Source organism: Gymnogyps californianus, chromosome 17 (genome assembly GCF_018139145.2).
Source record: "Gymnogyps californianus isolate 813 chromosome 17, ASM1813914v2, whole genome shotgun sequence".
Taxonomy (NCBI): domain Eukaryota; kingdom Metazoa; phylum Chordata; class Aves; order Accipitriformes; family Cathartidae; genus Gymnogyps; species Gymnogyps californianus.
Window position 1 is genome coordinate 14,048,854 of NC_059487.1, and position 11,752 is coordinate 14,060,605.

The following is an 11,752-nucleotide window of genomic DNA, read 5'->3' on the forward strand; positions in this document are numbered from 1 at the left end:
CTCCCATTCCTGGGTACCACAAAACACCCATCTTCAGCAATCACTCTTTTCCTCTGCTTTAGATTAAATTGACATTTTTGCCCCCTAATTCTGTTTTCATAGAGTTCAGAGTTTTCCTGATCCCCTTTCCTGCCTCCCAGTTCAAAACATGGAGCAGGATAAAATATAAATAATAAAAGAAATACAAACAAAATACTTTAAAAGAAAAAAGAAAAAAAGCGTTTCATCAGCAACCCCTTTTTTCACAACCTTTAACATTAGGTGCCTTTGTCAAGTCCATTAGGACCATATCTGCACTTTCCGGAGTTTGAATGCTTTCATATATTTGGCTCCATATGAACAAACTGGTGGAGCAAACATATTAGTAGATCATTTGCCATGTACATGATTCAGATACCCAGACATGTACAAAACCCAGGCAGGGATTAACCAAGTCTGACAGCACTGAAGTGACTCCAGTTCTGTGTATGTATAAGCGATAATGAACCAAAGGCCCTGTTTGCCTTCAAATAACACACAAAATGATTAATTAGACGGAGGGCATGAGTAATAATCACAATATTATATGCTCTACCGTAATGGAACGCTGCTCTCTTCTTGCTTTGTTCCTCTAATCTCCGAGAAGCAAATATCCATAGGGTGTTACCAACAGAGCTGGAGGCAGATTGCAGTTGCTTACAGTTTATAAGCAGCACTTCTTTCCCATTGTGATTTTATACCCCCGGGACATACAGAAAACCTCTTTAGAAAACACACATGGTTGCTAAAGGATTAAAGGGATCTGCAAGAAAAAAAAGCAAAGAGCTCTAGTTGCAGACTACAGACTTGGACATGTTCCCATTAAATTCAATGGCAAAGTTTTCTTTGATTCAAGGTTGGATCCTGAATCATCCTTTTATCATCAATGTGTTCTTTGGTAAAAATCATATAGTATGTCATAGAGATACATAAAAAACCAGAAACAGTTGCTCAACCCCCTATTTCTTGTTTATTCATCTACTTCTGATGTAAGGCAAAACTCCTCTTTTGAATATTTACCAAAGCAGCTCTTCTGGTAGCGTGGCTTCCACCCTCGGAGATGCTCGTGGTGGGGTCGGGCACAGGTACCGGCTGGGACTCGGGCCCGGGAGCTCGCCCCGGGGCTGAGCCTCTGGCTCTCAGCCGGAGTCGGCAGAGGGAGCAGCAGCCTCGACTTGCTCACCTCTCCTTGTCCCTCGAAGGAGCAGTGTGGATAGCAGGTTTCCAGCACAAACTGGGGAGCAAAAGGTGAAGTCAGCAGCCACCTTACGCTCTGCTCCGTGGCCCAGGGAGCCAGGCAGCGGCCGCTGCGTGATCCTGCTTCCAAACTGCGCCTGCAATCAGAGCCCGGGCCTCCCCCCCTCTCCCCTACTCGGTTAAATAGCAAGCAGGAGAAGGGGGTAAAATCCCCCCAGCGCCTTTACAATACAATCTGTACTTGCCCCTCAGCTCCCCTGGGAAGCCCACTCACTGTGTACAGCTCTGGGGTAAGTGCAGAAAGGGGCATTGCCCAACAAGGTTTACTGGTTTTGAAGTTACACCTACTTCAAGCCAGTTACCCAGCTAAACAGCCACACTTTTTGTTTTCCTCATTTAAGCAACAAAACTCATTTTTCTGTATTGACTATATATAGCTTTGCCATCCTCCAAGTTTAAAAATATTATAGGCAAATTCCTGTCTTTGCCTATTTTTAGCCGCTATTGTCCACTTTGACATTTTGGTGTGCAGTATTGACTTGGACGCGTATGGATCTGGCAGAGGTTTTGAAGGGGTTTTTCAGTAGGAAGTGACCAGGGAACACAAGCTGCGATGCATTTCTGCATTTTAATTCATTAATTAGAGCTCAGCCCAAGGGAAGCCAGTGCACTTCCTCAAGTGCCACTTTATCTTCTCCCCCAGGGACCCTTGGGTTTGGAGGGAGTGAGAAGGCAATTGCACTGCCTGTGTGGGAACCAGCCCCAGACAATGGAGTTTTCCAATGCGTATTTGCTTTTTGCTACTGTATTTTTCTCCTTCAGATGACTCCCACCTCTCTTTCCTCAAAGATGACTTGGTTTGAGGGGTGCACTTTGCAAGCAGGCCACGTTCAAGTGGAAGCAGCATTAAGTTTTTCAGTCCCCAGAGTATTTTTCTCTCAGCAACATCAGTTTCTGGTGGAAATTTTAATCTAGGATTGCAAAAGGGCTTTCTCATTCATTCAGCAAAGTAAGCTGTTTCCACCATGACCTCTTGGTCCAACTCTGCCTTTGAAGCACCTCATGTTGGCCGTTGATGGCTGGTGTAAATGGAGATGTGAGATACCCTCACAGGCTGTGCCAAGCTTGTGTCAGAAGGACCTGAACAAGTAAGAGTGAAGGTGGTGTTCTAGCCTACTCGAGAAACACTACCTGGATAAGCTTGGGAAAACTGGTAACTATTCACGATTTAACTGTCCTTGCAATCTTGCAGTAACCTCTGAAATGCAGAGCCAGGCAGCTCTGCCAGTGCAGTTCACGAACATCGGACTTTTCTTCACCACTTCTTGACCCACAGCATCCCATTCCCATCAGGCGCTGCCCACCCAGCACCTTCCCTTCCCCACAGCCTCTGAAGCACCCTGTACCCCATTAACTGCACTCCTTGCCAGCCCTGACATTTGCACACATGCTCCTGTGACCGACCTCGGCAAAGTTGGAGTCTGATGCAGAAGGGAAAATATTCCCTTCACTTGACATACCTATGTGTTAAAATGAAACAGGCTTGTATGGGGAAAAAAAACCTCGCCCTTATCAGTGTGACATTGTGGAGTCTCACGATCATAATCCAATATTAGTGTGCGATAGGGATCCTGCTGGTGGTGCAGCCCGTGCTGGGGGAGAGATTGGACCTTGTGAGTGACCTCCGCCTGGCTCGCAGGTTTGCCTTCACCTGCTGCATAACTCCCAGCACATCCCCGCTCTAACACGGGTATTTTTGACTTTAGGAGAGGAGAGGAAGGTCTGGGACCTTTCCTCCTCAGCCACTGCCCTTCCACAAAGTGCTCTGTAAGAGGCACCAGCCATCTAGAATAGCTGGATCTCTCTGGGCCTCCATCACACCCCAAAAGCTTCCCGAGCTTATGGCAGGAAGGACCGTGGGAAACAGGGAGAGCTCTGTGCTGGGAAGATGCAGTGGGGCTGAAGGGGAGGCTGGATGCAAATCAATGCCTCTTCCCATCAGTCTGCCTTCCAGATCTGGCCCTCTCCTCTGCCCTGGAGGCCACAAGCTCATTGGGTTCCTGCTGTTTATCTTACACTTGCTCAATTACTCCAGTTTTCAAGGACCTCACCTTTTTAATGCAGTAATCACAGGAGGTGTGGGAGTGCTATTATCTGCACTTTATTCTGCTAATACCCACTTCCCGCACAGCACAGGGCACTGGCTCTGGGGGGACAGGTCAGCCCCACCACTCCCCTTTTTGGGTGCAAAAGGTGTGGGGAGCCAGGCAACTTTGTCCCCAACAGGCACATCCCTGAGCTCATCCTGCTCCAGGACAGCTCTGAGCCACAGCTGGATTCATCCCTCCAAACCTAACATCCTAAATCAACGGTGCAGTCATCTGAGGCTCCACCTTAGTCACTGGACCCACATGATCCAACCACCCTCCTCACCCATGGGGATAACAGACAGATTTTTAAAGCACAGGCTGAGATGTAATAGCATGAAACCAGAAGCTGAATCTTTAAGGAAAAAAAATATTCCAAGGCTAATAAGAAATCGTAAGAACCCACTGAACTGGAACAAACCAGAGTGGATTTGCACTGGCAGAAGCTTTTTGCCCCTGAATAATCCATTCAGGGGTAATACCTGCACCCACTGCCCAGGCTCCAGAGTACAGGTGACAGCAGTCCTTGGCTCAAAGGTTATTGCATGAAGCAGAGTTTGGCCCATGGCCCTGCCTCTGGACAGGGATGTTGGACAGAAGCAGGCAGCTTTTCATGGTCACTGTCTCCTCTGAGCATGGCATGGCTTTGCTGAGGAGTATGGAGCTGAAGGCCAGCAAGCTTCCACATCCAGCTGGGACCACGAGAGTAAACCTTGTTCCCTCATCCTGCAATCAAATCCCAGCCAACAGGACCCAAAGGGACTCTGAAACCTTTCCTCTTTTTGTAAATAAAGAGATATATGTCAAAGCATTATACTTGAATGTGAACCTGAGAAGGTCTGTGCCAAATGATGACCTTAGGAGCATTAAAGCCATATGCTCTGCAGGGAGAGCTGCAGCCAAGTCCTTCTGTCACCCTGGCACCCACTGAGCCTCCTGCAAAGCCCTGCCCATGGCTGGCAGAGCCAAACTGGCCACATGTGCCTTTTCATATTTATCATCCTATAATCTCTCTGGCTCAAGGAAGGATATTTAATATGTCAATCATTCCCATTACTGCAGTGATTCATTAGTGCAGTGAAATGAGATCCTGGGAGAAACCCTCTTGAAGGAAAGGGGAGGAGAAACAAGCTGAGGAGTCTACAAGGTTAATTCACTGGGGAATTGCTTTATTTTTTAATTCAAGGCAAATTCAATCATGCTTGCCAACTATTTTAAGGAAAAAACAATTACCTTGGGTGCTAACGCACTGCAGAGACAAGAGTAACTAGGGACTGACCTGAGTTACACCCCTAAACCCAAACCAGATTTACATTTTTCCAAACCAGGGGCAGGAGAAACAGGACAGCAAATGGCACTGTTCACTCAGGCAGCCATGTACCGCTTCCCCCAGTTGTGAGACCTAAACCTAATATTAAAGTTTAGCATGACAGTGGTTAGATGATGCTAGAAACCCTCCTCTCGCTTTATGCTGACTTGTAGCTCTGCCTGTACTAGGTAACTACATCAAAACAGCAGTACAGGCAGCAGCCTGTGTATTTGCACCCCACACCAGATCAATGGGATGCACATGAGCTCCTGAAAGCACAACATTTGTCCCAGCCTTACGAGCATCCCTGGCCCAGACTTCAGCAAGAGCCACACGTGGCTGCTGAGAGCATCCATTTCTAACTGAGACGGTGGAGGTCCTACTCAGCACTACGGAAAGGCTCTTTACGTCATAAATCGTATTTAAAGGTTCTTTCAAGAAGACAAGCAAATTTAAGAGGGCAGTTAGCTTCTGGCACTTAGATGCATAACTTTATTTGAGTATTCAATTTCCTCCTTCATTCATAAAGTAAACATCTGAGTTATCTGAAAGTGACTGTATACTTATGCAATGTTTTCTTAAAAGAGTCAATAGGAGCAAGGCGACATAAAATGCTTCAGAGAGCATGACACAGGAAAACACAAGCCTTTAAATTATACACATTCAGGAAACGGTTGAATTCAGCATTTTAGATGGAAAGGTTAAAATGTTTGTGCTGAATTGTATTAAATCTTTCACCAGTAAATCCTGTAGGAAGCAGAACATTTGAAGGAGCCTACTTATTCCCAGTGTCTAGGAAAGACTCCCAGAGTTTCAAAGGAAAAGGTCCATTAATCTCATTGGACAAGTGCAATCTAATAAAAGCTGTTGTTAAATTAAGGCAACTTTGTTATTAAGTGTTTTCCAAATTTAGTCTATTCCCCCCCAATAAAATCCCTTTTTGTTCTGAAATGGAGGACCTTTGTTGCCTTCCAGCCTGAAATGATCTTTTTTAGGAAGACTTCTGTACAGAGGATTGGAAGCCTACCTACTAGTGAATAGTTTCATTTACTACGCATCTGCCTTTACAGAATCTTTATCGATAGATGAGGTTTTGGTTTGGGCATCACCTTAGCAGTATAAATATCCTACTGACCTTTACGCAGTGGACGAGGCCCCTGTTGCTTTGGGAGCGCAGAAGCCCAGCAGGAGCCACGCTCCAGCCCCGGGGAGGACAGCACGGTACTGGCAGGGATGGCCAGAGCTGCTCAACAGCAGCTCAGCTCCGCTCCGAGATGGGTTTGCAGGTTCAGGTCCATCAGCAGGACTATCCCATGCCCACTGGCCGACCCCAGCAGTGGTTGCATTTCTCAAACGCAATCCAAACATTACTATATAGATTGTTTTTACTCCAATTCCATGACAAAATCCAGAGTCCAGAAACCAAGGCCATTCCTGCCACTGACCTCCTGTTGGACCTTCAGCAAGTCCCTTTGCCTCATTGCATCTCAGCTCCATCACTGATGAAGTGTGGATGCGACAAATGACCTCTTACACGAAGATGACACCAGAAAGTGCCCTCATCACCACAGGGTTAAAGGTGGGGAACCAAGCTTGGAAGTCTGATAGAGATTAAACATTTTACCAATGTTTTACCAAAAATCTCTCTGGGGAAGGGAAGGCAATCAAGTGACAACAGGACAGCATATTCACAGCCTCTTTCTAAATTAGAACTGAATTAACAATTTCAGCAGAGGACTGAAAATGCATAGCTAGATTTATTTAAAAAAAAAAGGAATTTAGCACTTCTGGAGTCTGGAGAGCCTGAGGATCTGAAGCATTGAAACTTGTGAGCTTCTCTGTGGTCACTTCAGACTTGGCTGGGAAGGGAAATTCTCAGCTTTCTTACAAAACAAACTAAAAGCAAAACAAACCACTTTTCCTGGTGAGACTTTCATTCAATTCTGCAGACTCAGGAAGCTCACGAGATAAGCCTCCACTCCGAGGATACACTCCAAGCTGGCTGAAGCCTAGACCCAAGCTGGCAATTAGCAGGAATGCAGCTTGCTTAATGAATTAACACATTTGGTCAGCCTGACTCAGTGTGGAAAAATAACCTAAACATTTGCGGTGTTTTCTGCAGCCCAGTTGTGCACCTCAAAAAAAGGCATCAGTGATAACAAAAAGCATGTCGGTCTCCCAAGAAACCTCCTGAGGAAGTCCCCAAATTTCCTGCTTCTGAGCAGAACTGAGAAATCATAGGGATTTATCCCTGACTTTTTTTTAATTCCTAGTTTTGGATCTCAGTGGGAAATTCAGAAGCACTCAAATACCAAGTTAAGCTTATAAACCTCAAATCAGATTCTGGTTTTGTTTAAATTTGGTTTCTGATGAAGAGACAAGTAGATTCCTATTCTATCCAAATAAATTTCCAACTAATTACAGATTGATCCCTAGCCTGTTTGTCTTTGAAAAATCAAAACTGAATTTAATTACAAGAGTAGAAGACAGCTATTTTAACTGAAAAACATGGATGTTATTGTGGTTTATTTTTGGCTTTTGCCTCCTGCAAATGCAATAGGGCTTGGCTGCCATTTATTCAGGCTGCCTTTAGAAAACAAAAGAAACTCCATCCCCGGTGACCTTGCTCAGCGCGCTCCAGATGTAACTGATTTTGCGGTTATGTTACAAGCCCCATTGACACCACTGTAACTAAAATGATTGGTGATGCACGAACCAAGCCAGAAAGGAAAAGCAAGCCAGAAAAGGAAAAGTCAAGAGGTATCTTCATTTCAGAGCAACCATAGGCTTCAAAAAGTTTAAGAAAAACCACTCTGCGCAAGCACAGAGACCTTCTGAAACCTGGAGCTCCCGAGGAGGAAAAGTGCCAACATCTCAAACTAACTAGTGGTGTCAATCTGCCCTGGCTGTCACCTCCCAAAATTCTACAAGGCAGTACTGTTCCTGTCTGCAACTTTGTTTTAGACATAGGTACAAATATCGAGGGGCAGGAGACAAGGGCAGGCCAAGCGCTCCCTCCCCCGAGCATCCCAGGACGCTGCTCATGCCCTCGCAACCATGCAACTTCAAGGTGACGGGGCAGATGGGGCTCTTCTCTCCCCAGGTTTATTACCATTAACTCTGCAAAGGTAACACCAGCTCTGAAATGGGGGTGCTCAGGGCACCCCACACAGTAGGGGAAAGGAAGCAACATGAGGACCAAATCTGCATTTTTTTCTGAAGATAAGGGCAAGCAGCAATGTCAAAGTCAGTAACCTCAGAGCAGAGTCCGTCGGAGAAGAAGCACTGTTATTAAAACTTACCGCTCAGAAATGAGTTATCCATTATTAATATTTTAAATTGCTAAATCCTTTCTAATCATGTTTTAATATGAGGCAAAGCTGCATGATTTAAAAGCAAAGCTCAAGCCACTGCCAATCACTCCTGGGCATGTAGCAAAGCCTGCTGCAGGAATACTGATGAGATCAACTTTCCTGCAGGGAGAGATACTTCTGGAGCAGCTTTGCTGGGTCCTCAGCCTTCTCCAAGAGAAGCTGTGTGGCCTTTCATGCTTTGGGACTTTCCTGGGAGCCACAGACACTGCAGGTACGTTTACCCTGAATGCAGAGCACATGGCCAAGCTGGCACACAAGGCTCATGCTCATCGACCCTCTTCTGTGGATGCAAGGCTGGATTTAGGAGCAAGCTCTGCGATGTACCAAGAGGCAATGTACCAAGAGAGAAACATCCAGGAACCAGGTCCCTTTACCCTTTGGTTTTATCATGTGCTTTCACCAGACTCTTGTGGATCCTTCTGGCACCTCAGCACGCAGGAAGGATTTGCTCCTGGAGAAAGCCTGTTTTGGGGCATGACCTGAAGCACCGCTGCAGCCAGCAATCCAAGCTAAAGACAGTAAGGTCTGGGTTGCTGTTGACTGGGATGAACTTGGTTATGGAGAAATGACAGTCTGTATTTATCACTTGCTCCTGTCAAAGGAAGGTGATGGCAACATGTTCAGCTACATCTGAGTGCCAAGTCAATCCCAAATCTTGCCTTGTTATTGTATCTGTGTTATTAAATACAGAAATAATATATACCTGTTATGTCCACGATGACATAATAGGTTTTAAATGCTGTAGGACAGCAGAAAAGTAAGCTTACACCCTTCCAAGGGAATTCCCATGGAGTGAGGCTCAAACACCACCATTATTCCTGAACACTCACCATTAGACATCAGCTTCCATGGAAGTCCTCTGCTCCTGTTTGGTGCTGAGGCATTATTAATCACGGAGGAAAGATGTCAAGGCAAGGCTCAGGAGCGACAGTCACCCTGCAGTCCCCATCCGTGCTGTCTCAGTGATGGCCCTGCCAGTGACAGAGCACCACGGCACGGGAATGTGCTCCCACAAAGCAAACAAAGGTGGATCTGAATAAACTGCCTCCCCAAAAGGCCACTTTATGGTGCCCTTTGAGCAGCGGCTTCCCCATTTAACATTTATGCTTACAGATCCCTATACACACAGAGTGTCTATTATAGCCTCCATCACACTCGGGGTAAATGATTAACACTGCCAGTTCCACCTTGCCGCTCACCTTAGTCCTCCTGCTTGCACACGGAGGGGTGGTGTCTCCAGCACTATTTTCCTACCCCACTCGCTAAGGCCATATCACTAAAAGTAGCTTAATCACCCCTCCAGTTGGATGTTATAGCGGGCTCCTGCAGCTAAATGCCCGTCATTTCCATTCATTTCATGAGCCAGAGCTATTCTTCTTTATTACAAGCAAAGAGTGAACAGATGGGGAGAACGATACCGACACCTGAAATAACAGCGGCATTAGGGCCTCGCTCCATGTCCCGTCTGTGCCCACCTCTCCTTTCCTCCCATTCAATCTTTCGGGCGGTCCCACAGGAGGGTCAGTCCCACGCCTTGCCCTGGAGCCAGGGAAATGTGAGCACAGGTGAGACTGGGACAAGGGCTGGAAGTTTCCACCAGTGCTTGCTTTAAGCCACTTGCTTCATTTGGAGGAAAAAAAAAATAGTAAGAGGCACTCTTACTTTACTCTTTTCTAGTCATCCTTTCCCCCACATGTGCTCTTACTGGCACTCGTCCCTGAGATGAGGGCTACCAAAGCTTTCACAGGCATGAAGCAGCCAGTTTTGCACCCAAGGCAAGACAGACTCTTCTACTGGAATGATAAAATTTTCCCACTTTCTCCTGTTTTCTTCTGGATCATCAGGAAATGTAAATAGCATCCTATTAACGACATTAGAGGTTTATATGGGAGACTGATTCAGCACTGTTACCTTGCGCCAGCTGAGGAATTGGCCCTGGAGGCAGCTCAGACTCCAACATTTTCAAACACCACAATAGTCATGGTCTGCTCTTGGCTGCGTTTAACGTCGCTGTGGAAATGCTGGTTGTAAGATCTTTCTTCACATTCCAATACTAATGCATTTCTTAATGACAGCCTGAAAGAACAGGAAAAAAAGCTGGTAAATGTTAACAGTCCCAGTGGTATTATAGCACTGTAGACAAAGCTGCTTTTTGCCAAGTTTGACCATATAGACAGTCCAGCACTGCTCCTCTTTCCTCTCAACACCTACTGTATCCATGGCACATTACCTGTGGTGGCACTGTTGGGCAGAAATTTTGCTGAAACATGGGATCTGGGGTTTTCAGAGATGACAACAGGATACGAGGATGAACTCCCTTTAACAAGAGCCTTTTTGGTATGTGCTGCTTCTCACCAAGCTTCCCCTTGAGGAGGAGCTTCCTTGAAAGAAAACCACTTTGAAAAAGGTGTTACTGCTCTTCATTAAGTGTCTTTTGGGTTATTCAATGTAAATTTGATGCTGAACAGGAGAGGTTCTTGGAGACACCGCCTCCTACCAACCCCTGGCCACAAAGTTGCTCCAAGAAGGACCACCTGATGTGATGAAAGGAGCAGTGCTGTTTGTTTTCTTCTCCTATGCATACAATGGTGAGATTGAATACTCAGCTCTGGTTTAGCTGCTGCACAAGTAAATAGCCTAGACATTTAATTACTGCAGCACATTGACCTGGAAAGCAACATGAGTTGTTTTCCTTGCTGGTACACAACCAACTGAGCAATAAAAAGCACTGGAGAGAAGCAGGGGACAAGGACTGGGAAGTAACAGTGAATTTGCCTCTCTGCACCACCAAGCACTTCCAGAGCAATCAAAAAAACCAGCAACAGAGCCCCTACACCCCCATCAGCCCCTATAGCACCACTGTACCTGGCTCACAGCCTTGCTTCCACCTTCTTTCCAGGAAAAAACCTCTTGGATTCACACAATACTTCACAGACTTGCCAAACACTAGGACCAAGAAAGGGAAGCTTAATGCACCCCATCCTCTTATAACCATGATGGGCATGTTCCTCAGCTGGCATAAATCAGCTTAACCAGTGACTTTGGTGCACAACTTCACCTGGGGGATCCCCAAAGCCTGTGCAAAGGAAGAGCCAAGCCTATCTCCCAGCTGAGTGGTGTTTGCAGTTCAGGCAGAGCTCAGTCGGCAGCTGAGCTGCCACACAAGTTGTGCTGAAGACTTCTGTGCGCAATGCAGAAAAAATGATGGCTCTCTGTGCTCCAATGTAAAAGTGACACCCCATTAGAGAGTCTGGGGCTTCAGGGCTCCCAGCAGAAGTTAAACCACAACTTTCTATTTTCCATATAGAAATCAAAAAGAAACAAACTTTTTTTTTTTTTTTTTGAAAGCAACTGCTTGGCTGAGCAATGATTTTATTGTGCTATTAATATGATCATAAACAAGAACAACATGTGTTTATAGGCTCAAGTGCTTCATTACTCACTCGCTGACTTGGTAAAAATCACCGTGGCATCAGTATAAAGTGCAAAATGGAACAGACCATTGTAGTCATGTTGTAAAATCATCTGGGCAGGTGACCTTTGAACAAAGGCAATTGATAGCTCTGAGGCAGCTGTACAACAACAGTAAAGGTAATAGTTGTCCACAAGCCACCAGACCTGTAGGGGAGCAAATACACACCATGCCTGGGAAGGGGAGAGAGCACCAAGGGGATTGAGAAAGCGTTGGGAAAGAGAAGTAAAAGTTG

The 11,752-nt window shown here is 45.9% G+C and overlaps 1 long non-coding RNA gene across 1 annotated transcript; it reads right to left on the reverse strand.

The window, feature by feature from the left end:
- Positions 1 to 241: 241 nt before the first annotated feature.
- Positions 242 to 10,967, reverse strand: LOC127023309 (uncharacterized). The gene is made up of 4 exons (XR_007767421.1): positions 10,911 to 10,967; positions 9,957 to 10,121; positions 1,039 to 1,252; positions 242 to 781 (listed from the first exon to the last, which is right to left on the reverse strand). It is a non-coding gene; the product is annotated as an uncharacterized LOC127023309 (long non-coding RNA).
- Between the last annotated feature and the right edge of the window lie 785 nt (positions 10,968 to 11,752).